Below are 26574 nucleotides of genomic sequence, written 5' to 3' on the forward strand. Positions count from 1 at the left end.
ATTTGGCGGTGACTCTGAGCAGGTGTTGTCTTGCGTGGGGGATGTCAGCATTTTTCTATATTGTGTATGATTTTTTAAAAGCTGCGTTGACATGTTCAGAAGTGTCATGATTATATGGTGAGGCATTTTTTCACTGAAAATGTTGATCAGGAGTAACTGTTGTGAAATGCATCTGCTGAAATCTCATGAGAATGTGTTCGGGGGAGCGATATGAGTCAGAAATGAGTTTTTGTATATTTTAATGGAAATACAAGCAACAAGAGTTAGTGAGTTTCACCAGTTTCACCAGAGCTCTGCTATGCCTCTCAGATCATGTCTGGTTTTGGTAGAGGTTTACTCATGAAGTGAATTCATGCTTAGACGTGTTTGGTGCTTTTGTACTGTGAAATAAAAATACAGCTTAGTCTTTAGATTGCCTTATTTTTCGTTTTTTGTAATTATAGAAGACTATATGACGTTAAGGTATATACAGGCCAAGGACTCGCAGGGGATAGATAGATAGATAGATAGATAGATAGATAGATAGATAGATAGATAGATAGATAGATAGATAGATAGATAGATAGACAGACAGACGGACGGACGGACGGACGGACGGACGGACGGACGGACGGACGGACGGACGGACGGACGGATAGATAGATAGACAGACAGACAGAAATATAGATAGACAGACAGACAGACACATAGATAGATAGACAGACAGACAGACAGAAATAAATATAGATAGACAGACAGAAATATAGATAGATAGACAGATGGATAGATAGACAGATAGATAGATAGATAGATAGATAGATAGATAGATAGATAGATAGATAGATAGATAGATAGATAGATAGATAGATAGATAGATAGATAGATAGATAGATAGACAGACAGACAGACAGACAGACAGACAGACAGACAGACATACAAATAGATAGACGGACGGACGGATGGACGGATAGATAGATAGACAGACAGACAGAAATATAGATAGACAGACAGACAGACACATAGATAGATAGACAGACAGACAGACAGAAATAAATATAGATAGACAGACAGAAATATAGATAGATAGACAGATGGATAGATAGACAGATAGATAGATAGATAGATAGATAGATAGATAGATAGATAGATAGATAGACAGACAGACAGATGGAGAGATAGACAGACAGACACATAGATAGATAGACAGACAGACAGATGGAGAGATAGACAGACACATAGATAGATAGACAGACAGACAAATAGATAGATAGATAGATAGATAGATAGATAGATAGACAGACAGACAGACAGACAGACAGACAGACAGACAGATAGAGAGACAGACAGATCGATAGACAGACAGACACAGATAGATAGACAGACAGACAGATGGATCGATAGATAGACAGACAGACAGACAGATGGAGAGATAGACAGACAGACACATAGATAGATAGACAGACAGATAGATAGAGAGACAGACAGATAGATAGACAGACACAGATAGATAGATAGACAGACAGACAGATGGATAGATAGACAGACAGACAGACTATTAGATAGATAGACAGACAGACAGACATACAAATAGATAGATAGATAGATAGACAGACAGACAGACAGACAGACAGATAGATAGATAGATTGACAGACAGACAGACAGACAGACAGACAGACAGACAGACACATAAATAGATAGACAGACAGACGGATAGATAGACAGACAGACAGACTATTGGATAGATAAATAGATAGACAGACAGACAGATAGATAGACAGACAGACAGACAGACAGACACATAAATAGATAGACAGACAGACAGACGGACAGACAGACAGACAGACAGACAGACAGATAGATGGATGGATGGACGGACTGACGGACAGATAGATAGATAGATAGACAGACAGACAGACAGACGGATAGATAGATAGACAGACAGACGGATAGATAGACAGACAGACGGATAGATAGATAGATAGATAGACAGACAGACAGACGGATAGATAGACAGACAGACAAATAGATAGATAGACAGACAGATAGATAGAGAGACAGACAGACACATAAATAGATAGACAGACAGACAGACAGATAGATAGACAGACAGACTATAAGATAAGACAGACAGACACATAAATAGATAGACAGACAGACAGACGGATAGATAGACAGACAGATGGAGAGACAGACAGACAGACAGACAAATAGATAGACAGATAGATAGATAGATAGATAGATAGACAGACAGACAGACAGACAGACAGACAGACAGACAGACAGACGGATAGACAGACAGACAGACAGACAGACAAATAGATAGACAGACAGACAGACAGATAGATAGATAGATAGATAGATAGATAGATAGACGGACGGACGGACGGACGGACGGACGGACGGACGGACGGACGGACGGACGGACGGACGGACAGATAGATAGATAGATAGATAGATAGATAGACAGACGGATAGATAGATAGACAGACGGATAGATAGATAGACAGACAGACAGACGGATAGATAGACAGACAGACAAATAGATAGATAGACAGACACATAAATAGATAGACAGACAGACAGATAGATAGACAGACAGACTGTAAGATAAGACAGACAGACAGACAGACACATAAATAGATAGACAGACAGACAGACGGATAGATAGACAGACAGATGGAGAGACAGACAGACAAATAGATAGATAGATAGATAGATAGATAGATAGATAGATAGATAGATAGATAGATAGATAGATAGATAGATAGATAGACAGACAGACAGACAGACAGACAGATAGATAGACGGACAGTTTGCATGTTTGTACTAGAAACCAGCTAGATTTAATGTGCAAAATAGATAGATAAATAAATAGACGGACGGACGGACGGATGGATGGACGGACGGACAGACAGACAGACAGTGACACGTGAAATATTTTATATATATATATATATATATATATATATATATATAGCTAGCATTACCTGTTTGTTTTGCTCTATATATAACTCTCAAAGTGAGATATAATGAACGGATATGCTCTTTAAATGGCGTTTCAGCTGTGCAGTGGAGAAAATATTGCGCTTTCAGGGCAGGTTTTTATTCCTGCAGTTTGAGATTTGTTTTGCGAGGCGCTCTGGGGCAGCCGAGAGACATTTAATTACACAGAGAAGCAGGGAGAGGCGTTTTCATCAAAAGTTGTAATTGCGTTATAAAGGAAAGTCTGTTTCCCCGTTTTGTCTTTTCCTGATATTGTGCTGTTTGTAAATATATACAGAGGGGAGAGAAATTACAAGGGGATTTGCATTTCTCCTCCCTCGGCGCTCCTGACTTGAACCAAATTAATTTAAATGAAAATAAGTTATGGAAATACCACAGGAGAAATTTATACGATATGAAAGAAGGATTCGGAAGTCTTTTTTCCCCATCCTTTCTCACAGTGTTTCAGGCACAGATTGAACGCTACGGCATACGGATAGCCTATCTATCCTTTCTCATAAATGTGAGTCTGAAAAATCGATAACAGAATTCATCCAAACGAAATGCAGAAGACATTTGGAGTCTGTTGAGGTTATTTCCCTGGCTTTGAGTTGACGACGAGCCGCATTACTTAGGGGTCTACTGAGAAACCTCATTGAATATCTCACTGTTATTGGCCTTTGTCATTTTAATATCGAGTTGTTAAACTGCACATCCGAGACCATTACAATCCAACATTTCATACTCCAGATAAACAACGTCCAATCGCATCAAATCTCTGCGAAATAGCCGCAATAAAGCCTTAAAGACATAAAAATGGGGTTCAGACGCCCCAGAAGGGCCGTTGGCTGGTGGCAGCAAGCGTGATCCATGTCTCAATACCGTCCTGAAAAGCATGCTGGGAGTCTGCCGGCTCTAGCACCAACTAATTAGACCACCATAATAATCAGAGCTGCTAGAAGCAGTGCATCATGGGAAACGCTTACACTATTAGCCCCGCTGGTTTGTCTTCATCTTAACAATTCACAGGAGTCACATGACACGCGCCGCATGGATCGACGTCCTGTTATTCGACTCCGCTGTTGATTCTTCATAATTTAACTGGGAGAGGGAAAAAATATTCAAATCATATGTAATTGTTACATCGCAATAGGGAAATTAAGCGACATGCTACAAGGGGCTGCTCCAATTACTGGCCTCGTTAAAGCAATTGAAATGACTTGATGATATTATAAAAGTTTAATGTCTGTAAGTGGAGCTATAAACGTGTAAAGCGGTGAAGGCAGTGCGAGGAATCCTCATTCATCATGGGAACTTCTGCCTGGATTATATTCATTTGTTGTAAACATATGAAGCTTGAGAGATGTTAGCTGTGGTGGTGAAAGTAGAACAGGCCTTTTAGCTTTTTAGGGGCCGTTTACACGACGCCGTTTTCAACTAAAAAATAAAACTTTTTATGCATTTTGGGGGCCAAACTTTTTGAAAGCGGGTTTCAAAGTGCAAGTTTTTGCAAATGAAACTGTTATCGTCAGACCGGGGATGGTTGTAACACTTTTTGCTTCAGCGCCTGTAACTCGCTGAATTTTTCAGCTTGAGTTCTCAAACTTTTATACAAAGTACCCACATTTATTTACTACAAATGGAACCAATTCAACCCTCTACAAGAATATCACAGACCTCGTGAGTTGATGTCAAATACATGGTGTTCCTTTGCTGGGGTAAGTTGTAACAATAGACTAAATAAATAAAAATGGATGCCATACCATATGATATTGTTACATACGTGTCGCTCTCTCATTAACAGACGTCTGTTTGACTTGCGTGTGTGTGTGCGCGTGTGTGCGTGTGTGTGTGTGTGTGTTTAAATTTGTCTACTAAACAAACATACTTAACGGTATACAACACTACTTAAAGTACCAGATTAAAGAACATCTTTGCACATCTTTAAGTCTAACAAAAAAGAGCATGTCAATGTGTGTGTGTGTCTATATGTGTATATTCTTAATGAGAGTCACAGTTCTGACAGATGAATGATGCCGGTAACCCTGGCTTTGTGCGCTGGCTTGATGGGCGCATTTCACCCAAACCTTCTTTGGCTTTACTCCATGCAAACCACTTTATATAAAACACTGGCAGAGACACCTCTGCCATGCCTTAGTTATTATTTAAAAACATTAAAATCAAGAAAATTCTTAGTTATATTCTTAGTAAAGGGATGGTTGTAACACTTATTAAATAAGTGTCTCAAACCTCCCCACCCCTGTCAGCCAATGTTTAGCTAGCTGTATTAGCATAGTGGTTTGAAATGAGCTGGGGGGAAATATGCATCACATATTGCCTAAGAAATTACTGTTTAATCTAATATAAGTCATACAGTTTTGTCTGCAATAGTACAGATACTAAACAAAATATAGTATTGGTCAAAATGTTTACCTCAAAATAATATTTTTTAATATATAGGAGGAAGTAGGAAAATACTGAAGTGATCACATGACTCATATCTTATCCCTAATTGGTGGAATTGATGGTGTTAATTTTAAAACTTCTAAATAGTTATTTATTTATTTTCAATTAGCAATTTTGGTAACGCTTTACAATAGGGTTCATTAGTAAACATTACTTAATTTATTACTAACATGAACTAACCATGAGCAATACATTTTTTACAGTGTTTATATGTTAACGTTAGTTAATAAAAAATACAGCTGTTCATTGTTAGTTCATGTTAGTTCACAGTGCATTAACTAATGTTAACAAGAGTTTAGTAAAGTATTAGTAAATGTTATTAAATTAAATGAATTAAATTAACATTTACAAAGATTAATAAATGCTGTATGTAGTTCATTAATGTTAACTAATAGTTAACTAATGTTGTATTGTAAAGTGTTACCGCAGTTTTAGTATTATTTTAGTTATTTGCCAAGGCAACATTTTTTATCAAATTTCTTTTCTTTTTTTTTTTCTTTTTAAATTGATTTTAGTTTCAGTTGATAAAAACTGCACTGGCATTGTGTTTAAGTGTTGCTATGCAGTTGCTAGGGTGCTTTTGAATGGTTGCTATGAGGTTTGCTCGTTTATTGTCTGCCAGGTGATGATCGCTATAATTGCTTAGAAAAGTAAAAGCACACCTTTATCGTTGCGCTACATGATTTAAGGTATCAGAATAGAAGGATAGAGCCCCTTTATTGTTGTGCTTTCTGCTGAAGGTATCTGCTTGTAATGTGGTGTGTGTGTGTGTGTGTGTGTGTGTGCGTGTGCGTGTGTGTTTCCACCATGTCTGCTGTTGGGTTTAACGTGTCAGTAGCTCCACACTTTAGCGTATTGATCTGTCCGAGCTCTGCCATGTGAATCCTGCTCATGTTTCTTTGACAACTGTGGCCAATCTGCCAGGCACCCCGGTTTAGAAACCTCAGGCATTAGAGAGGTCACACTGTCCCGTGGGGGAAAAGAAGAGTCCACAATCTCCCATCACTTCTGAAGAGAATCTGTCTCTTACATTCGTCCTGTGCTCCAGGGCTAAAGCAATCAAATCTAAAGCTCCGTTCACACTGACAACGACAAACTGACCGGATATCATTCATTTTCAGGGAGTTTTCCAATGGCCAGTGACTTTTCAGTGTCCATAGTAACAGGTTATTTTATTTTATTTATTTATTTAACCTTTATTTAACCAGAAGAGAACCTCACTGAGATTGAAATCTCGTTTACTGAAGTGTCCTGGCCAAGATAAGGCGGCCCAGTTATACAAATACAACAATAAAACAATACAACACACAATAAGATATCATTCAAAGTACAATCTTAGAAGCAAATCACTAAATATTTTTCTGGTGTGTTTTAAAATTGATCAAAAGTGACAGTAAAGACATTTATGAAGTAACAACAGTTTTTAAATAAATGTTCATTCATCAAATAATCCTGAAAAAAGCAACACAACCATTTTCAGCATTAATAATAAGCATATTAGAATGATTTCTGAAGGATTGAGTAATGATGCTGAAAATTCAGATTTGATCACAGGAATAAATTACAGCAAAATAGAAAACAGATGTTTTTTAAATCAAATAAATGCAGCTTTGGTGAGCATAAGAGACTTCTTTCAAAAACATAAAAGAAGACAACGTTCTTGTGTGGAACAGAAAAGAAGATATTTTGAAGAATTTTGGGAATCAAACAGTTTCGGAGTCCATTGAGGGAGAAAAAAAGCCCCAAACATTTCTCAAAGTGTATATATTTGTTATGTCCCACATAACAAAGTAAGTCATACAGGTGAGATGACATGATGAAATGATGACATCATTTTTCTTTTGAACTATCTCTTTAAACAGCACCTACATTTCAGGTTTGTGTTCCCTTTGTATGTTAACGTGATCCCTTTTCTTCTGTAACCGCTCGATGGCACACTTCCAATGACCATTTTAGAATTTCTGGCTCTCTTAAAGGAAATATTCAAAGCAGTAACCCAGAAATCAACAACTTTTTTTTTCCAATTTGCGTGCTGAATATGTGTGCGGTGTGAAACCTAATATCAGTGTAGATGTATTTCTCCTACACGGAAAGGCAAACACAAATATGCACATACTTTTATGAAACATTACACAGACTCATTCATGCAAATGATGTCTAAAACAATCTGATCAAACTTCAGTAGCAATGAAAGATCCATTACAGGGAGATTCGACGGAAACCTCACGGAATTCCGAGGAACGTTTTTCCTTCTGTTTACCACAGACTTGACTGACATATTTCATGCTAATCATATTTGCACAGTGTGTTACATGCATGAGAAATGATCCTGCTCTGTGCAGTGATGGATGTGTCCTAAGGTGCCATAAACATTTACCAGACGCTGTAGGCTTGTCATGCCCACACGTCTCGTGATAGAAGGCTAGTGTGGTTACTGCACACTGATTCAGCCGAAGAGTCACCATGAAATAAAAACTGACATTTTTATGGAATATTGCAACATTTATTAATAAACTGTGCACATCATTATTATTATTTTTTATAAATTTTCCTCATAATGTTGAATCAAAGTAACTTCCCCTCCCTCTTGCAGCGACATTTCTATTCTGATGATGTGTTTACTGGGGGGGCGGGGCAACCTGTCACTCACATGAGATCCACCAATAGCAAACCACAACCATCCAATCAGTTCCCCATGGACAAAAACAAGCCCCTCCCTAATTTTTTTCTTATCAAGAAGCCAATTCACTTGAATATACGTCACAATGGGGAACAATCACAACTTCCTTTTCATGCAGACTTTAATGTCGATTTCGAGTTACCGTATTTAAGAGATTAGCGCACATGAACACAACCTCAATATCATAATTCTTTTCCAATTGTCATTGGTTATAATTACGTTTTTTAATGATTAAATGATGAATGTTTGCTGTACAATTAACTTTATATGCATTTTGTGTAGTATTGATGAAGAATAGAGATAAACATTACTCTGAGCCAGTCTACTTACTACCTTTCCCATAATGTTCCACAGAAAAAGATGAAGTCATAAAGTTTTTAAAGGGGAACTTGGCAACTCTAGCGGTTTCTTCGCTGATTTTCATTTTTGTTGTCACATGTTTTTGTTTATGTTTGTGTTTCTCGCTCGTTCTCGCTTCTCACGACTTCCTATTTCCAACTTACCGGGACGTTAGTCCCCATGTTGCAAGGTTGGTTTTCCGCCTGGGAACGCTGGGAGGAGCGGGGAAAGTCACCATTTTCACCAGAACAGGTTATTTAACCATCCAAATGATTTCTAAACGGTTTTATTAAGTTGAAATAGTTGCCAGGTTCCCCTTTAATAGAATCAGTGTGAGTAAATTATGTCAGAATTTTTCAACTATCCCTTTAAAACCAAATCTGAAATCAAAAGTCCGAGCATTTCTCATCAAGTTCTTCCAGGGTCAAATCATCTGAGCTATGGAGTACAATTTTCCTCTGAGTGAGAGGGAAGTGAAAGGGTTAAAATCCAGGGAGAAAGGGAAGTGCCAGTGGAAGTGGACAGAGTGAGAAAGGAGGAGATTAATCTGAAACTGTGGTTTTCAAATAGCTTAAAACAAGGGATTTGAAAAATGAGCCTCCGTGTAGCAACAGGTCAGACTGACAAGAAATATGTGAACGGTGAAATCCTGTGACGTTAAGTAGGTGTCACTCAGCCCAGCTCACCTTCATACAGGACCAGTGTACGTTTGGATACACCTGACTGAATTTGTTTCTCATGATCTAAAAAGACCTTTTGCCAAGTTGCAAAGCTCATATTTTCCCACAACTGAGAACACTGCTCCAGACCAGACCAGACCAGCCGGAAACACCTCGATCGAAGTCCAGCTACTAATTCTGCAAATGTCTACGCTTCAATTTGTAATACTAACATAGTGCCTGTCCAAAGGCAAAAACAAAGAAAGAAGGTGAGGTTTCACTGAAGTATTGTGTTGTCACCATATGGGAAGGGGCATTACATTTCCTACACACACTTGAGGTGTTTGGCCAATCACAACGCACTGGGTCAGGCCAATCAGAGCACTCTGTGCTTTTGGAAGGCGGGGCTTTGTAGAAACACGAACTCAATCAGCATTTTTCACCATTTTCACAAATTCACATTTTTGTAGATTACATACAGTATCGTTTTCAAAAACTTGGACTTTGAAACCCGTTTTCAAAAATTAGCGTTTTCAGGCCCCCAAACCGCTTTTGTCGCGTAAATGAACAGCCAATTTTCCGTTATTAGTTGAAAACATGTAAACGGCCCCAGATCTGCCTCCATTCAGTTTGCAACGCCCAACTTCCTACGAAACCCAATCACATCCTACATTTTTATACTCATTCCAGAAGCTGTTTCATTCGGATATACGTCACAAAAGGGAAGAAAAGACTATTAACTTCTGTTTCATGGCGACTTTAAAACTTTTTTTTTTTTTTTTTTTTTACCATGCCTTCAGAATTTATTTTCTTTTATAAATGCCTTTTGAGTTATGTTATATAGATGTGTTGTACTCTTATCCCATACATTAAATCTGTAGATATGAAAATCCATCAAACTAATCAAAACAAATAGTCAAATAAACTCTTGAATATTTATTGTGTGAAAATGATTTATGTCAGTTTTACACAAATCATTTCAATCCCTCAGTTGTGCTGTCATCTCCATCACAAACAATCATTTTGCCACTAATAAAGTTTTATCAAAAGTTAGTGCCTAACAAGAAGACAACAGTGCCAGTGAAGAGCTTGAGATGAAATATGAGACGTGATGTGAAGACAACAACAAAAAGGCAAATATCACCTGTGAACAATATTTCTATCGAACCTCATTTATTTTTGCAATTAAGCTGTAAGTCAAATTATGCAAAATGTGTGAACATATTTAATGTGATGTATTTTGAAAACAAAATCCTAGCTTTGAATTGATCACAACAAAGAAAATCACCATAGCAACATAATTTACACTTTTCCATACAGTTTACCACATGTGATGAACATGACCATATGGTGGTTCATAATGTAGGAAAATGAAAGAATTGGATTGTAATGGATGCAGTAAGCTAATGGGAGAGGAAAATGTGTCCTCAGGTCCATGGTTGAAGAAAACTCTCCCACTGACATCACCTTTCATTACAGTTTTAAATGCCGTTCTCACAGTCAGACCTGTTAGCCTGTACTTTACCAGTCATTGACACATGAGATAATAGCTATACTCAGACATGGAGGTTCATGTACCTCCAGAATACCAGCGAGAGATCTTATCAGATCAGACAGATCACAGAGTGTGTGCATTCTGGTTCATCTGACTCGTCTTTCAGCTTTAAAGATGGACGCTTCACTGCATCTGTCTGAGACAACCTGAAACTACAGCTCATCCCCTGTTATTAATGACATATTCAAATCAAAGGAAAGTGATTCATAGCACGGTTTAGCAGGTTGATTGAGTCTAGCGTGCAACCTGAACACAGATGACAAATGTGATCTTCGATAAGACATCTCCATGCTTTACCTCTTTAAGTGAACTTCTAAAACATGAGCAGTAAAAGTTTGCCTGTATCAGCTACGGCTGTGATTTTTGAGTGGATGGAGTTGACGGACTGATAACTCAAAGGTTTCATAAACTTAAAGGGATAGTTCACCCAAAAATGAAAATTCTGTCATCATTTACTCACTCTAGAGTTGTTCCAAACCTGTATGAATTTCTTTCTTCTGCTGAACACAAAAGAAGATATTTTAACAAATGTTGGTAACCAAACAGATGATGGGCCCCATTGACTTCCATAAAATACTACAGAAGTCAGTGTGGCCCATCAACTGTTTTGTTCCTCGTAGTCTTCAAAATATCTTCTTTTGTGTTCAGCAAAGTAAACGATGAGTAAATGTTCATTTTTAGGTGAACTATCCCTTTAAAAGGCATTTATTCACTCAATTTGTCATCATTTCCTCACCCTCATGTCATCCCAAACATGTATTTCTACAGTGAGAAATCTGTTCGACATAGCGCTTCAGTTTTCCATACAACTAAAGAAAATTGTTTTACCGTTTCTATTAATTTTATTATACTGTACGTTTATGGTATGGTTTTTTGAGTTTGGTAGTGTATACACTTTCATGGAAAACATTTGTGCTTATAAGTCATGAAAGAAACAAAATCATACGATGTCTGAATAATTTTTTGGCTGAATGAAAGGTCTTAAGTGAATGGAGGGGGAATTAAGACTCTTTATTTTCTCCCCACGAAGAGCATGATTGATCATGTGGATGATTGCACCAAAAAATGAGCCGATAAGTGTGACTCTTAAAGACGTCCCCGGGGAAACATCATTGCTACCTTCGGCCACTGGGCCCTTTCAGTAACGCTATCCGCATCGGAGACGTGCAAACATTGATTTAGCACTTAGCTCTCACGTCCCCCATGAGCGCTTATCATTTCTGGCCTCTCTCCAGCACCGAGGCGTCAAAGTTACTAATCGATGCGCAGAACTTTGAAGACGCGGAAAGCACCATAAGGAGAAGGGGGACGGAGGGACCAGATTTCTTTGATTAGGTGACAGCGATGGGGAGTTTAGAGGAATATTCACTGGACAAAGTCAACAGATGGCATTCTGACTCTCTCAGATATTCAGACCCATTTGCTAGTATAACACATGGTAGAGAGTTAACTGTGACCTCTTAAAGGGAAAGTTCACCCAAAAATGAAAATTCTGTCATATACTCACCCTCAAGTTGTTCCAAACCTGTATGAACTTGTTCCATGTTTTGAAGAATATGGGTAACCAAACAGTTGATGATCCCCATTGACTTACATGGAAAAACAAAAAATACTGTGGAAATCAAGTCAATATTTGTATGTTTGTCCATTGAACTACATTTAATTATGGCCATATTTCAATACAAATGTTCAGAAAGGATAACTTACAGGTATGATGTGTTGTGTCAGATCATGGCCGAGACATCAAATTGCAGGAATTCCACTCGGCGCAGCCTATGCTCGTTATCAGCTGTCAATCAAGCTGTCAATCGCACCCTTATTTGTCATACATTTTATATCTAAATACGATCTAAACTAACGAGTTAGAAAAAAATTCACCCCCCTCACAGTTGTCAGGCACTCGAAACCTATCGAAAAATACATTAAAGTCCATGGGACCAACCTGTAAAAACATGAATTTATGCTGTGAAAACGGACATTTTAACATGGGGGTGTATGGACATTTGATCCCTCTTGGGACCTGCCCCTAGCGGATTTTCGATGTATTGCAGTTTTTCGCACTTCCGGGTAGGCTTCATTTTTCAGATTAGAATGTTGCCGCTTGGTCAGTACTCAATACAGATGTTTACTAATATTGTAAAATGGTATCTATGACCATATTGGTTTTGAAGTTTAAAATATATGTGTGTGCGTTTGAGTGGGATACATAATAAAACGTAATCTTGTGGCAATAAACGTGGAAATGATTTTTCGTTTTTATCCTATTGTTTACTATATTTATTTGCTTGGTCAGTGTCGTTGTGGGTTTTGGTTCTTTTGCTGTTCACGGCTGAAATAACTGAAATCATTTGGTGAAGTGATATGCACATGTAATGTGGTCAAGACCTGCCTAGAACTACTTTAGCCGTGCGTTTCCTTGAAAATAATTGCACACCTTAGAATGTTCGTCAACCAATCAGATTCAAGCATTCAACAGCCCCGTAGTATAAAATAAACCAATACCAAGTGTTAACCCTCTATGGCATGAATTTCAATTTTTTGGGGAACAAATTATTTCCCCCCAGTTTTTGGGACCTTGGGGGTCCCATATAATATATCCCTAATCATGTTCCTTCCGCCCATAAAATCTTATTGTGTCCATTTCCTGCAAGTATCAGTAGATCGCAAAAACATTGACTATTGGTGCGTTCAAATCATGTCAAAAAGATCGTATTTACGAGATGAATGCACATGAACGCCATCACAAAGTCATAATTACGAGTGGGAAGCAATGGCGGAAGAAAATAGTTTTCAATCATGATCAATTTAAATCTGAATGCCGACAGTTCAATGTAGTTTGTACACATTATGTGAACTGTTAATGAAGAAGAGAGATACAGTTTGCCAGAAAACACTATCATTTAGCCAGTTTATGAGCTGATAGGCATGAGTGACCAAACTACATTTCCTATCATTATCTGTGGCAGCATAATAATAATAATAAACATCAATTACACACATAATGTGCATTCTTTCAGTTTTCAGAGCTTGTAAAAACTAAATTCCCAGGAGGACTTGAATGCACCATATGGTCCTACTCCATGATATTGCCTGAACAAAAGTGGTCTAACTGCACAATGTTGCCCTGAGGCAACAAACAATAAAACACAGTTTCAGCATATAAATAAAAACAAAATAAATCTTTAAACAATCAAACACACTTTTTTACATACTGATGCACATGCATATATTTTTTATATAAAGTTATTTCAACTTAAACATGTTAAAAAGTTATATTTATCTCACCAATTGGTGGCAGTGTCCCATGTGGCTTTGCTTCGTGCTTTGCTAGTCATTGGCTTTGCTAATGACTAAAAGTAAATTACAGATTATAGGCACTTGGCGACTCGGGACTAGTAACCAACTAATGGCCAATCAACCACTCCGAATACCCTAGCAACCACGGCAAAGCACTAGCAACCACTCAGAGCTTTAGCGACCACAACCTGGCAACCCACAACATCCTAGTACTATAAGTGATTTGTGCATGAATTAAATCAGATGGGAATCTGATAAATGTGATGTATATACAGCATATGCATTTTCATGTTTTGGCTGAGTCTTGCTCAAATCCAGATATGGTTACAGTAGGTATTTGTATTTCCTTCCATCTATTATTCAAACATGTTCTAATGGTGTTTTCAGGGTGGATATTTCTTGTAAAGTTTCCTATGATGTATCATTGTGTCTAATAATGGGCTTTCGTCTGTGACTTGTGTTCTGTTTCACCTTTTGAAGGACTTTGAAGTCTTGAGAGAGATCTTGAGGTGGAGTTAGCACGAAATTAATAGAGAAATGTAAAATGAGGTCAATTAATTTGAGAGGCAGATGCTCATTAAACAAAATTATCAAATTAGGGGCTCATTAAACAAATTTGTGTAAAAAAAAATGTTTTATATAAAAGGGATGCCCGGATTAGTTGTCACATGGAGAAGTTGTCAAGAGCTAAGAGAGTTTGTGCTTTTGAGCTAATCATTTGTTAGAATGGTATTTATAAAATATTAACTTTATTGATTTTATGCTAAATAATTGTTTTTCTGTTTCAATTTTGATGAAGAGTCTGTTTAATGTCCTATTGTGACAACTCACCTCATTTAGTGTCTGATTATATATATTGCCCTGGATGCATGTAAACCTATTGTAGGAGACTCCAGAACAAATGAGCCTTTAAAATAGTCATACCCAAATCGTCACTTTTTCGTCACTTTCAACCATGCTTCAATATCCGACGCACAAAGCACCCTTTAGCGTCCATATGAGACGCATAACCCTACCACATACCTAAACCTACCCATAACCGAAGCGTCACATATGGACGCTAAAGGGTGCTTTGTGCGTCGGATATTGACGAACTTTCGAAAGCGTCAGTTATATGACGCCTAAACCTACCCATAACCGAAGCGTCACATATGGACGCTAAAGGGTGCTTTGTGCGTCGGATATTGAAGAATGGTTGAAAGTGACGAAAAAGTGACGATTTGGGGTGAGAATGTGTTGCATAATAGGAGTCCTTTAAGGTTTTTGCTTGACAAACATTTAGCTTGTAAAATCTAGTACAACCTGTTTGTTTGATCAAAATTGAACTTCTCATACTTTGAATTTGAAATTACTAAAAGGTGTAGATCTTTGGACCTGTCGCATGCATGTCCAACTCAAGCACCCAAAATTGAATTGAGCACGTGCACCTGCATGGATACATGAAGTACTCAAAATGTAAAGCTAACATGATTTCCCTCTTATAATAGCTCTGAAACCCCAGCCATGTTGAAGGGTGATGTTTGCAGGCCCAGTATCCTGCTCTACCCATCCTCCCTTCTGCTGGTGTAAAAGCACAGCCATTACTCTCCATAAAAGATGATGGATTAAAGGCTGATAGTACACTGGGCTGCAGCGCTGCTGTCTGAGAGCCGCTCATAAGAATGATGAAGTGCACTGCGTTGCCCCAGAGCCCAAACACTCGCTCTCGCCTGTGGGGGAGACGGCACAGGAAATCGGGTTTGTAGAAAACCGGGGGTTCCCAGATCTTCCTGCTTTAATCTCAGTGAATGGATAACTCTTGGCTCACAGTCCTTCTTGCTTTGTGGTTGACTGAATATAATTAGTTAGTTTTTGCACCATTCTTAGCTAGATTTGCATTGTTACATGCACATAATTTTCCAAATAAGGTCCTTATTTTGCTTAAGCCTTAATTGCAAAAATTTAGTTTATATATATATATATATATATATATATATATATATATATATATATATATATATATATATATATAGTGCTGTCCAATTGATTCAATTTGAAATTAAAATTGATTAATCGCGATTAATATTTATACAAAACTTTGTATTTTAGAATATTTATATATCATTTATATATTATATATTTTTAGAATGTATTTATTATTCAATCATAACGGATTTTCTGAATAAGTTTTAAAACTCCCATATTAATCCAGGCACACCAATCAGATTAACATGTTTACTTGATGCATTTATGAACAAAATAAGACCAAATACTGATTAATATTGGAATATTGTGCATGCAAACAAATATACAGTATATCTATCTACAGTAAGAACAGAGGAATATATATTGGCCCCGTTATTTGAATGCAAAACTGTAAAAGTGGTTTATCTTGTCAACATTCCTTAAATGAGTTTTCCACCGTTTGGCAAAGTTTCTCATTTTCAGAGTCTTATTCAGTTTCTGAACAAGCTTTTCTGCCAACCACTTTCCATCAAAGACTGCAATTATTTTTCTTATTTGTCACACGAGTGATTAATCGTCACTTGACGTGGAACTGGAAGGCATGCTGAAGCAGCTCCTGCTGAGATTTATAGGGGTTTGTTCCTGGAGAAGGTTAATCTCTGTCACAGAACCATTTTCAGGGGCATGTACATTGTTTATACAGCATGAGGGTAATTAAATTGCCATTAACTGTAACTATGAGTATTTGTGAAGCTGAGATCTTCGTATTATTGTAGCCCTTTGTGTTCTGGGGTCGTTTGAAGTAGTTCTCTTTTAATGTGAGAAAATGTGCCAGCAAAAAAAAATACAGTGAATTCACCGTGCAAATGTGTGTGTCATAAGCTAAAGACGGTTCTGTTGTTTATGCCAGCAGGCACAAGCTTCGCTAGCATTACGTACAGTAAAATAAATCTTTCGATGTGTCGTTCACCTCCTCTCACCACCATTAGTGTCTTTTTGAAGCAATGCATTCACCACAGCAATGCATTCTGGGCCGCAGCACTCGTTTGTCTCTGTCAAACAACTATGAAGTGTTTCGTAATTTCTGAGCCAATTCTTCCCTCCGATTAGAAGTGTTTTGTAGAGTAACTTTTTGTATTTTCAGTGTCTGGCCGTGCATGACAGAGTGGTTCATCCTGTCAGTGCTTGACATGAGGAAGGTTGGTTCTGATTTCAAGTGGAGATAAATAACCTCTCCAGGTTTGTGTCAACAGCAGATAATTACAAGCTCATGTTTAGTTTTCTTTCAGTTTATGTTTAAAGCTGAAGTGGGTCATTTTTTCCGATGTAAAATTTTTCCTGTCTCAGCTTAATGTACTGTAAGCTACACTGTTAAAAAATAAAAGGTTATTTATTGGTGTCTATGGTTCCATGAAGAACCTTTAACACCCATCTAACCTTTCCATTCCACAAAAGGTTCTTTGCAGTGGAAAAAAGTTTCTTTAGATTAATAAAGTGTTCTTCACATTGGTTCTTTTCAGAACTATTCACTGAAAGCTTCTTTGCAGGAACTCAAATCGTTTCACTGTGAAAACTCCCTTTTGGAACCTTTATTTTTAAAAGTTTATTTATAGGTTGATTCACCTGAAATGTATAGACCTTATGCGGCAGAGAGACCAGCTCACAGCCATCTTTAAAATTCTGTCTTTGAACTTATGTTGTTGCGGTAGATCTGTATGTTTCTATGACATCGCTGTTGAAGAGAAATTAGCTGGTGACGTAGATTTACTTATTGTAAAGTTAGCAATGAGAATTGTAATGTTTCAAACTGATGTAGACCGGGAAGATTTTAAAACGAGCGGTTCGTTCATAAACCCGTAAGATCTTACCTTCATGCTGTGGAAATACAAACCGGAAGACCGAACACAACGAGCGCAGCGATGAAAAGGAGCGGGACTACATATCTGATTCTTGATTTTATGACCAATCATCCTCAGAAACGTAGGCTTAACCAATCGATTTGCTACATAAAGTTTTTTTTTTTTTTTGGTTGGCTGATGAACAAATTAATCTAATTTTTTTAGCTTGTTTGAAGAGTGGAAAACTTCACAACAGCTTTTCTGGATGTTTTTTTTTGTTGTACAAAAATTCTTTGGATATTTCATCGTGCCTTTCTACTAGGAATGAATAACTATGGTAACAGGGATTCCTCAAGTCTAAACCACACCCACAGTGTATGACCCGTGGGCAATAGACCTTATTCAGAGCAGCGCCATGACAGGAATGAAAGCGAGGCTGTGAGGGATAGACCGTGTTTTCAATGGCATCCACTGTAAAAAGCTCTATAAAGCTTCTCGATCACTTATAATTTTCAACAGCTCATGTTGTCAGTGAAGTTTTTTTTTTTTTTTTTTTACTGAAATTTCTCAGAAAGATATTTCTGCAGTGTTTTGTCAGCAGAACAATCCAGAAACACATTAAATAACAGTACAACCCACTGAAGAGATGTATGTCTATCCCTCACAGCCTCGCTTTCATTCCCGTTAAAAAACAAAGATGGCGCTGCTGTGAATAAGGTCTATAGGTGTGTTGGACAGATCTTGCCCGTCGGTGGAAGGCTAGTATAGTTAGACTCGAACACACCAACCCCCGGTTTTACCGACAAAAATGCATGTTTGAGCTGTTTTAACGGAAAGAAACTTTCACTGACATATTTTAAAATATCAGCGTCATTGTGTTGTCTCAAGATGCACATCAGTAAAGTTTTTTTTCCAAGGTAAGTTTATAAAAGCTACCTTATTGAACTAAGGCCAAATCCTGGCTTAATCTAAGCCCTGTCTGTGGAACCCGGCCATACCGTATCTACTGTATGATGTGGTTTTGGGACGGGGCCTTTCTTTTAGTCTGGCTAATGGCAGATGTGGGAGTGTTCTTGAACCTGTTGGAATACACTCATTATTTGTGTAATTCCTTTTGGTGTAAAAATGGCACACTTCACATTAAAGGCAAATATATCTGTGTTTATGAACTTTCCTTTGGCAGAGACTGAATTCAGGAAATATAATATCTTTCTGTGTACATCATAGATTGTACGAAAAGACAAAGTGCAGACATGCTAAATGTTATTTAAAATCCATCAGCATCTCACGGAGCTCTTGTCATGTTTGTCTGGCTGAAATGATTGATGACAATATGAGATTTATGATTCCTCATCACAGCTTCGAAGTCATAGTCTGTGAAAAACAGAATCTGTCTTAGTCAGATGAGTGATCTTTATCAAACAAACACAAGCACACACACACCCTGTGTATATACACACACAAACTTCCTCCTTCAATGTGTCAATGAGGCAGCATATATTGCTGAAGCTCACGAAACCTGTCAGAAATATGCTAAATAATATTTCTTTTGATGTTTGACTTGTTTTCATGGATTCACCCATATTTATTTAGCCATCATTGCCGTTATTTAAAAATAAACACTGTATAGGCCAATACATAAACCTCTTAAAAGGACTTCTGTCCCTGTGGATTGCTTTGTTTGTGACTTGTCCAACAGCACGCAACTCATGGGAAATGAGCATGATACCAACATCCCTCACATTGTTGCTGCAGGGTTTTGCTGAGAGAAATTTGTACTCGTGCCACCTTAGCCAGTCAAAACTCAAAGTTTGCTGAAGGCTATAAAGACATCTCAGACAACTAACTGCATGCACTGGAATATGATTGAAAATTATTGTCTCGGGTACTTAAACCTAATGTGGTCTATAAAAACAGGGAGAAGCTGCTCATTCTCATTCATCTCAATGCCAGCAGCTTGCAAAAACGTTTATTTTGTCAGAATACACAACTAATTTTGAATTGTCATCAATCCTAAAATTTTAGGTGTAAAACAAAAAATTTTTAGCTAATGTTTTCTAGTGGTCTAATATTTTTATATTTGTTCTGTCAATGTGAGCAACAGCATTTTTGATCATTTTTAGAAAACTTTCATGGCCACCAGAAAATGTTGTTGTATGAATGTTTAAAAAATAAACATTATAGCTCCATGCATTCTTTTTTTAATCAACACTTGAATGTGAGTATGTTTCATAAAAAACAACATTTAGAACAAAAAGAAAACTGCATTTTTGTCAAAGACATTCGGTTCGGATTCAGAACAAAACATTGATGGAGTAGATTTTATCATAATAATGCTGGTACAGATCCTGTCTATTTGAAGAGGAAAAACAGAAATCTATAAAACTGTTTCCCAAGCTTACATTTCAATAACTTATGTGACCCTGGATCACAAAACCAGTCACGAGTCGCACGGCAATATTTGTGGCAATAGCCAACAATACATTGTATGGGTCAAAATTTTCGATTTTTCTTTTATGCCAAAAATCATGAGGATATTAAGTAAAGATCAAGTTCCATGAAGATATTTAGTAAATTTCCTACCATAAATATATAAAACATTTATTTTTGTGAGTGAATGCAACACAATCGTGAACATAAATGGACAACTTTAAAGGCGATTTTCTCAATGTTTCGATTTTTTTGCACCCTCAGATTTTCAATAGTTGTATCTCGACCAAATATTGTCTTATCTTAACAAAACTTATTTATTCAGCTTTCAGATGATGTATAAATCTCAATTAAAAAAAAATATTTACCCATGTGACTGGTTTTGTGGTCCAGGGTCACATATGTCAAATCACCAATATCTGATATAAATTCTATAACACATTTTGTTTCTGTAACTCAGATCATCTTAACAACTTTAAATGTATTATTATTTTCGCAGTTCTATTTGGTGCCACTAGTGGCGCAAAAATATACACATTGCATGTCTATGTCAATTTGAAGGGATAGGTTTTTTTTTTCCTATCCCTGGAAACTTAAAAACTGATGCTATTGGGAATTCATAGTTGTCTTATCCGAGCTCTTAAGTGATCGACTTATCGCTCAGCTAAAGCCGCATCATTTTCCGCTGTCCTGTTGGCAGGTGCTAAAGACCAGAGGAGTGATGAGAATCAGGAGAGTAAGAGTGAAAAGGAAGGAGTGTTCTTCCTGAGAACGTCAGACGCCATGTTCCTCCTGTCCTCCCCAGCGTGACGAGTGACACGACGTGCAGAGGGCAAGAAGTTAACCGCCATGTTGTGGACCGTGAACAAAGGCTGACACTGTCTAAGGTTAAAGGAACACAGCAACAGGGACGTCACAGGTGAAGTTCAGCCCATTTCCTCAGACAAACATGATAAATCAGAGACTGGTTGCAGAGAGAAAGCAATTCAATCCTCAGACATGTGGTTGCAAGAATTGATACAAATTGGGATGCTTTTAAACTGGTTTTGCTTTAGGATCCTGGTTTTACATTGGATCAGGTGGTGACCCAAATCTAAATTATTAATTGGACAATGATATTTTAGTATTTATTCATAATTTGAGTTGGCTTTTATTTTTATATGTTCACTTTAATTTACTCTATATATAGTAATATATATATATATGTGTGTGTGTGTGTGTGTGTGTGTGTGTGTGTGTGTGTGTGTGTGTGTGTGTGTGTGTGTGTGTGTGTGTATATATACACATATATATATATATATATATATATATTTATTTATTTTTATAATATTTTTTATTATTATTATTTCAGTTTCAGTTTGTCATTTTAGTGCTTCCATTTAAAAAAATTATTTCAGATAGTTACAACACTTCTCATTTTCTTTTAAGTTCTTCCAGTTTTACGTTTTTAATTCAATATTTATATTTTATTTTAGCTTTATTTTTAATAATTAAAAAAAAATGTTTTAGTTAACAAAAAAAACCATAAACTGTCCTTAAAATCAAAATTAGATTTTATTTTATTTTATAATTTATTCATTTATTTATTTATTAAGTCAATAATTCAAGACACAGAACACATGGCAGTCAGCACAAATGTTTTTTCACAAACATATTTAATGGATTTCTTTTACTTTTTCCAATAGAACATTGGAGAGTTTAATTGGACGCACACGTCCTTGACGTCAACAACAATTTGGGGAGCATTTCCTCCTCCCTTTTAAAAGTTTAGACAATTTATTTTGCTTTCCTAAAAATACACAATTATATAAAATTATTACATTTTATTATCAAGCATTTAGCATTGATTTTCCCCGCTGTCTGCGACTTTATCGGGCAATCGGTTACATAACACCTACAGTATGATGCAGTTCCATGTTCCAACACCATATTTTGCATGAATCGAGTGCACATAAATTGCCCCCAAAATCAGTGCAGAAAATACATCAATATGTCAGCAGATTCAGACAGATTCTCACTGGCTGACAGCTGGATTTCTCCGTGCGGTCCAGTGCAGATATTGAAGGTCTGATTGGTTGTCTGGCTGTATCTGTGTTTGGTACCTGCTTTCCATCTTCTAGAATCTCTCAGTGTCCGAGCTGTCACAACATGGTATATGTCTCAGCAATGAAGATGGATTACCATAAAGAGGCGTACGACTGAGAGGAGCAGGAGAGAGAGAGAGAGAGAGAGAGAGAGAGAGAGAGAGAGAACATACAATAGCTCAAACATTATGGAAGCTTGTCCACCACAAAAAAAAAAAAAAGAAGGTATTTGTGATATCAGTTGCGAGTTGATATCTCAATACTGAGAATAAAGTCAGAATTGCACTTTACAAACTTGCAATTGTGAGAAAAAAGTAAGAATTGCAAATTTATGTCTCGCAATTCTGACTTTTAAACTTCGAGATTATATATCATAACTGTAAGAAATAATGTCAGAATTGCAAGATATAAACTCACAATTCTGCCTTTTATTCTCAGAATTCTGAGAGATATAAACTCGTAATTTAAAAAGGTAATTGCGACTTTTTATCTCACAATTCAAACTTTTCTTGCAATTGTAAGATTTGTGAGATATAAATCTGAAATTGTGAGTTATTAAGTCTCAATTGTGAAATATAAACTTGCAATTCCAAAGGGAAAAAACTCAGAATTGTGAGATAAAAAGTCACTATCACCTTTTTTATTTTATATTCCGAGGCAGAAATATGCTTCCATACAAACACACTGAAAAAAATGATTAGTTGAATTTCATAATTTTTTTTATCGTAAGTGGTTGCATTCAATTGATTTGATCTACATTTAAACAAATGCATTAAGTTGAACTAAAATTGATTAAGTTCTTAATGCACTTGTTTAAATGTAGATAAAATCAATTGAATGCAAACCACTTACGATAATTTTTTTTATTAAATTCAACTAATAATTTTTTTTCAGTGCATACTACATAAAGAATAACAAATCTTCTTGTCTATTGAACAAATGTAAAGAAGAGAGGAGGAACAAACATCCCTCTGCCTGTTACCTAGCTGTCCTCACCTCTCCATTCATTAGACCTGACCTTTGACCTCGCAGAAGGTGATCATGTGATCACATTACAGGCTGGCCTGAGGTGGCATTCTGGGTAACATGCCGTATAGCGCACATGCGATGTTTCTGTCATACGCTGTCAGCCAGCGTTCAGGTTCTGTCTTTCACCTTCTGTGGATGTTGAGTCTGGGCCGGGGGTCTCGAGGGGTTTGCTGAGCACAAATGGGGGCTTTTGTTTTCAAACAAACAACTTTCAGATGACTCATGTTTGCACACAGTGCGGTGAAATGCACAAGTTGTGTTAAGCGCTTTGCCTACAAGTGAAGCTCTATCGACAGCAACTGCACTGAAAGTGTTATCAGCTCTCGCAGTTTGTAAAACCAAAGATGTGACTATTTTGGGACGCTTTCATTAATTTGATCTAAAGTATCAACAGAAATGTGAGTATTTTCTGTCATTTGCATCACAGATATTGAAATGACATATAATTTAATTGTATACTTGGCTGGAATGAATATAAACCAGACTTGATTTAAAATTCTATTCTATTCTTTTTTCTTTTCTTTTTTTTTCTTTTTTTTGCATACAGAAAATGAATCAAATTTTAGGACCATAAAAGTTATTTGCACTATTTGATTACAATATTGGGTTAGGGTTAGGCTAACCCTAACCCCAACCTAAGCCTAACCCTAACAATATTGCACTTGTCATTTATTATATACATAGGGTTTGCTTTTTGCCATTATTTCCTATGACTATATACTGACAATAATAAAACTACTGTATTTTTTTAAAATAAATAAAAAAATGAATGCAGCCAAACAAAAAGTTTTGTATAAATACCATAATATTTTTAAAATATACACAGATTTGTTCCAAAGTATGAGATTTTTAAATGTTTTTGAAAGAAGTCTCTTTTGCTCAACAAGGCTGCATTTATTTGATAAAAATACAGTAAAATTTTTGATATTGTGTAAATATTTTTTACAGTTTAAAGTAACTGTTTTCTATTTTACTATTTATTAAAATGTAATTTATTCCTGTAATGCAACGCTGAATTTTCAGCATCATTACTCCAGTCTTCAGTGTCACATGATCCTTCAGAAATCATTCTAATATGATGATTTGCTGCTCAAGAAACATTTATTATTGCTATATCAATGTTGAAAACAGTTGTGCTGCTTCATATTTTGGTGTAAACCGTGAATAGAAAGTTTAAAAGAACAGAATTTATTTGTTGCATTCATTTCTTTAAAATAAATGTTTTGTGACATTATCTTTACTGTCACTTTTGTTCAATTTAATGCATCCTTGATGAATAAAAGTACGAATTATTTATAAACATAAAACATACTGATCTCAAACCTTTGTATTTTTTTATTTTTTTATTTTTGGGCAAAATATATAACCTGGACATGTTCTTCATGGGCTTAATGTGATTCACTGCTGCTTTCATGATGCCAGGCATTTCAGTCACTTCAGTCCTGAACTCGACACAAGGATTTATATTATAGCCAGTAATGTCATTTTCTGTCATAGTATGTCTGTCTGATGTAACAGAATGAAAGTGTTGTACCAGTCTATCTTCCAGACAGAGACTGTTAACTGTCCTCATTTAAGGGCCCGAAGAGTCCGAGGCGGCACTGGACAGCACTTACTACTGGATTGTCTTTATTACCTACATTGTAAAAGTGGTTTGGAAACTAGTGAGGTTATTCAGATTGGTGATGGATTGCTTTTTTGTCTTTGTGACTTTATTACTCTTTTGCTGAGCATTCTGGGTTGTCAGGTAACTGTGCAAGTCAACTGAAAGAAGTCTAGTCAATTGTTTTGACATGGATTATTCAAGTAAATACATCTAATCTAAGTCTAAATAATGCTTAAATATGTATTTGATTATTGTAGTTTTGTTGGTTTATGAAGTTTTGTACACGTTATGCTTCTCAAGGGAGCTTTTCTGTTATGATTTTTTTAAGTAGATCCAACAAGCATCATATTGAGTTGGATTAATGCTTTTTAGTTCAAATGCCTACACTGTAAAAAAAATGACTTTGTGATCCACTCCCATTTCATTCTTCCCATCATGCACTGGGGCATGAATCATTAATATGGTTGCATTGTTTGCTATTTTTATTTTGTTGTTGGTCCTGTTGTATTTAGTAACTTTGTTGTCTTTAATGTCAGATTAGGTTTTTCCACCACTCGGAAAGATTTAGTTTTGATTTTTAGAGTTTTACGTTTTCCCATGTATCATGTGGCAGTGTTGAGGTGTGATTGTGATATTTAGTAAGTGTTCATATGATGGCGTGCACATGAGAGAAGCAGATTATATTGAACATAAAAAAAATAAATAAAAAAAAACATTTAAATTTGAAACCGTTTGGATTATTTGATAGTTTGATAAGTTGATAGTACTTATTGTCTTAAAATTAATTTAAATAGTTTATTGCAAGAATGCCAGATTTTAAGTCATGATAACTTGAAAATGTAAGTTAATTCAAGATATACTTAAGTGAAAGCCATGCAAAATTGTTTATTTTATTTTGTAAGTGCTAAAAACATTTTACAAAGAGGATCATAATCTTTATTAATTGTGGCCTCGACGCCTTCAGTTGCCGAATTTGGTCCAACTTTTACACATTTTTCACACTTTGGCAATGAGCTTGTTCACACTTTCCACAGCTTATTGTTTATTACTGGTAGTGTGTAATAGTGTGAGGGTGAATCTCACTGCAAAACGGATAATTAAGTTTACACTTCAACTAAGTATAAAAATTACTCAACAAACTTTAAGTTTAATCTTTGTTCATTTTACTTAACATAGTTGAGTAGATTTTACCTTTTTACTTTTACTAAATTCCAAATGTGCGAAAAAAACAAAAAAAGGAGGATGCGAAACAGGGGAATATGGACGCAGTCATGGCTAGGGAAAATAGGCCAACTTGGCATGCCAATTTTGTAAATGCTTGAAGTGAGTAGTTTAAAGTTTTAGCGCCATGTCACATTGATCAATAAGCGAATTTCATGTTGCATTTGTATTGGCTAGTCAGTGGACGTAGGTCTTAGCAGCAAACACACAATGTGAGATGATCATGCTAAAAATGTTAACACTCAGAAAATTATTGCAGGCTATTTTGGTCGCAAGACAGTGACAACAGCCGTCTTTGAACATCTCTCACTGTACGAGGACCACCGATCAGGAGCCACGACCACAGAAATCACCACGATTGGTCATCTTTCGTCTGGGACAGCCCAAAATCACACAATGTGCACTGAGCATATGTGACCCTGGACCACAAAACCAGTCACATGGTTAAATTTTTTGAAATTGAG

The 26574-nt window shown here is 36.5% G+C and overlaps 1 long non-coding RNA gene across 1 annotated transcript in view; it reads left to right on the top strand.

The window, feature by feature from the left end:
- LOC309504203 overlaps positions 1–26574 on the top strand; it is an 87360-nt gene that overhangs the window by 46527 nt on the left and 14259 nt on the right. Inside the window, exon 3 of the long non-coding RNA XR_014208013.1 lies at positions 20871–21089. This is a non-coding gene — a long non-coding RNA (uncharacterized lncRNA). The remainder of the gene's footprint in view (positions 1–20870; positions 21090–26574) is intronic.

This window comes from Leuciscus leuciscus, assembly GCF_965113295.1.
Source record: "Leuciscus leuciscus genome assembly, chromosome: 8".
Classification (NCBI taxonomy): domain Eukaryota; kingdom Metazoa; phylum Chordata; class Actinopteri; order Cypriniformes; family Leuciscidae; genus Leuciscus; species Leuciscus leuciscus.